The following is a 4,290-nucleotide window of genomic DNA, read 5'->3' as shown; positions in this document are numbered from 1 at the left end:
CTTCACACCTTTTTGTAGATCCATGTTTCCATCTGTTAGCATTCTCTCTGCCCTGTGTGAGGTTCTAGCCTTATTTCCTCTAATCCTTTCAGTCATGTCTTTCCCCATCCTGGAGGGGTTTCCTCATCTGCACTTGTTGATCTGCGTTTGGCTGAGTCCTTGAGGGTAATCCTCTGCATCTGTCTGGAGTTGTCTTTTTGTGCATCTTGCTTCCCTCCATACTCCTTCCTGCACCTTCTAGCCACCTTGCTTTCCCCAGAGTCACAGTTCTGTCACCTCAACTGAAGAAGTCCACCTGGCTCTGCCTGGGATCACCTTCCTGAGCCACTGCCTGAAAACTTTCTTCAGGCAGCTAGCTGGAGCAATTATAGGTCTCATTTCTCAGGGATCACTGGCCATTGTCACCTGTTGTTCAATGGCTTGAATGGCTTCATACAGTTTAAACAATATTTGAGTTGTTTCAGGTGAGCAGATATATTTGGTACTTATTATTCTATATTGATCTGAAGCAGAAGTCCAAAACTTTATTATTTATTTCACAACTCTCAAGGGGGCCAGTGGTGCAGGGGATAATGTGTCTGACTATGGATCAGAAGATTCTATTTCTCAACTGTCATATAATACTAACTATGTCAATCACTATTTTATGAGCCTTACAAATACTAACTTGTAAAATTCTCATAACATCTCCATGAGGTAGCTACTACTACTACTACCCTCCATTTTACAGATGAGCAAACTGAGGCACCTAGAAGATAAGGAATCCATTTAAGTTCATATTGAAAAATGAGGCAGCCCATTTTAACTGCCTACGGAGAACAACAACTATAATGCATTTCAAAGACACTGGCCTTCCTAGTCTGATCAAGGTACTTCTCAGGGTCATGATCAGAAGGTGGAGAGAAGAGCTATGCATGACTATTTTAGCATCAAAGTTTCTAGATCCCTATTTCCACAATATACCAAGAACTTCTGGTATTTCAAATTCATTTAGGTTAGGTCACTACTGAGCCCCGGTTGCAGCCAATCAATCAAGGTGACAATTTAGAAATATTTTAAGCAGGTTAACCAAAAAGATTAAACCTAAAATCTCTGGTAATATTTGAACAAGCCACAACCCACTCTAATAGTGTACACTTCTCTATAAAATTTAACATTCTCTGAAGCAATTTTTACATATATCTTTCTGATGTTTACTGTTATTATCAATGTCTTGGAATTCTTTTGGTGGAAATGTTTCTCCAACTTATATGAGCTTTACTGACCTAAACACACCCACACATCACACTGTGGAATCTAAGAGTAATTAAAACTCTGGAGATAGTGATGAATGATAAAGGTCAGGTATATGGGAAAGTGACTTCCTTTTGTAAGGTAAATGTCTCAATCAAGATAGATGATGATTTTAATTGAAACTAGTGAATGATTTTAATTAAAAACATATTAAAGATTTGGGGTAGGTGGCTATATTCTCATTCTTCCCATATACTTCCATTTCAGTTTTCAAGAGCTCTTTTTTTTTCCTGATTGTTGCATTCCATTTGAAAAAACCAACAACCCAGGGAGCCTGTAAACTCAATTGACATTGTAACAAGGTAACCTGAGCCATCAAACTTTGCACTTGGATTTAAGACACTTCATTCCTCTAGTTTCAAATGATATAAAATAATCTCTTTAACACATTTTATAGAAACTCATTCAGTTCTTAACTATGCCTTCAGTCAAAGTTGAAAACAAGTTTCTTGGTTCTTCTATTTCATTAAGCATTGCAGTGCAATTAGAAGAAGCCAGTTTATCTCAGAGATCCTGATTTTGTCATTTATTCTTTTAGGCATGCATTTCTAGGTCACCTTAAAGCCTTCTGTTCAATGAGCATTTCATTCCAGAAAGCCATGGGTGATAATGTAACTAACTTTGTCCCTAAAGATCATGGGCCTCCAGAGACCTTCCCTTTTTACTCTCTTCAGCCCTAATGGAAGCAGGTAACAAATCTGGGATTCACACTGTGGTAGGTAGAATGGCCCCCAAGCTGTCCACACAATAATTCCCATATCCACGTCATGTCATGTGGTAAAAGAGACTTTGTAGTTGTACTTAAAGGTATAGACTTTAAAATAGATTAATCTAGACTAACCAGGGGGTTTATTACACAAGAGATTTTAAAAACAAAGAACTTTCTCCAGCTGCAGTAAGACCAGTTCAGGAGACATTGGAGAGATGTGAAGCGTGAGAGGGACTTAACCCATTCTGGAGACCGCAAGTACCTCTTCTGCTTACAAGAGAAGAAATGCAGGCAGCCCCTATGAACAAAGACCATTCTCCCAGAGAAAGTCAGCAAAGAAACAGGGACCTCAGTCCTATAACTTCAAGGAACTGAATTTAATAAATAACCTCAATCAGTTTGGGAGGAGTTTTATTCCCAAAGCCACCAGAAAGACACACAACCCTGACAATGAAACCTACCTTGATTTCCATTCTGTGAAACTCTAAAGAAGTCCCAGGTGAGTGATGCTATACTAGGACTTCTGACCTTATGAACTGTGACATAATAAATGTATGTTTTAGGTTGCTAAATTCCTTGCAATTTGTTATGGCAGTCACAGAAAACTAATAACCCATCATTTTTTCTGAAAACTTGTGCCTGAAACTAGAACTTACACCAATTCTTGTATCTATATGAATTCTTAATATAATTAATGGACACCTCTTCAGTCTGAATTTAGTCAATTATTAACATGGATTTATAAAAGAGATGTTAAGTAGCTCACAACATTAAGAGGAAGGAAGAAGAAACAGTTCAGAAAATAAGAAAGAACAAAAGTTAAATATTAGTTCCTTGGCCAAAAGCATGATTAATGAGATGAAGAAATCATCCTCCCTCCCAGGGAACAGTATGATTTGCACCACCAATTCTTCCAGTTCTAGACACTAGGTAACAGTCTTAACCACTGGCCTCATTGCCCCTAGCATCTGCTTGCAAGGGCGCTACCACCATCCCTAGAAATTAATCTCCATTGGGGTGCGTGGGTGGCTCAGCGGGTTAAGCGTCCGACTTCGGCTCAGGTCCTGATCTCACCGTTTGTGGGTTTGAGCCCCGCGTCCGGCTCTGTGCTGACAGTTAGCTCAGAGCCTGGAGCCTGTTTCAGATTCTGTATCTCCCTCTCTCTCTGACCCTCCCCTGCTCACGCTATCTCTCTCTCTCAGAAATAAATAAAACATTAAAAAACAATTAAAAACAAAATTAATCTCCATAATCACACTTTTATGTCATGATTGCCTTTTAATTCAACATCTGGGAACAAATGAACTTCCATGGCTATACCTAGCTTATGTGCATATCCTGAGCTGCCCTTACAGCTGGAAAAGTGACATCTGTTATTCTTGGGCATTATTAAAAGAGATGAGTTCTGCCAACTACCATGTAGCTGGGAGTACTGCAAAAGTAGAGAAAGGAAGAGCTTTTAAAGGATGGGCAAGGAAATGTTCAATGCACCTGAATTATTCAGTTCAACTTTTGCAAGTCTTATCTTAGATTCCTTCAGATCCCTGCTATAAGTTTCAGAGTCTTTCTTCAACATTTTAAATTGTCTGAGGCCTCAGCTCTCATAGACTATATGCTGAGACTGTTGGGTTAAAATCTGAATTTGGACTTTTCCCAAGTAAAATGGTTATATCATTAGAACAGAGATTATAGAAGCATAACAGTGGAACAAACAAAAATGTTCTCTTTTAATCTCAAGTGAGGTGACCTTGGCTATGTCTCTATTTAGGCTTTTAACATTTGTTTCATCAAGAGTTGAAATGGTAATGAGCCTACCTCAAATGGGTATTGATTAGTTAATGTGATATTATAAAGCTATTTAGAGCAACTTCTGAGGAGCTAAATATGGATGCAAGATAAATTGTGAGCAGGTGGTGGACAGGGAAAAATGTATGAATTGTGAGTGTAAAATTAGGTCTTATATAGCAGACACTGCCTTTTAAAGCGCTATATGTGTTATGGACTGAATGTCTGTGTCTTCCCAAGATTCATGTTGAAAGCCTAACCACCAAGGTGATAGTATTAGGAGACAGGACCTCTGGGAAATGATCAGGGCATGGGGGTTAAGGCCTCCTGAATGGGATTCGTGCCTTGCAAAAGAGACCCCAGAGAGGTCTTTTTCTCCTACCACCACTGAGGCTCCAATAAGAAGTTGGCTGTCTGCAGCCCAGAAGGGGACCCTCTTCAGATCCTGACCATTTTGGAAACCTGTTTTCAGATTTCCCAGCTTCCAGAACTGTGAGAAATCA

Source organism: Hyaena hyaena, unplaced genomic scaffold (genome assembly GCF_003009895.1).
Source record: "Hyaena hyaena isolate Hyena2069 unplaced genomic scaffold, ASM300989v1 scaffold_83, whole genome shotgun sequence".
Taxonomy (NCBI): domain Eukaryota; kingdom Metazoa; phylum Chordata; class Mammalia; order Carnivora; family Hyaenidae; genus Hyaena; species Hyaena hyaena.
The sequence above is the reverse complement of the archived record's forward strand: the minus strand, read 5'-3'. Positions refer to the sequence as shown.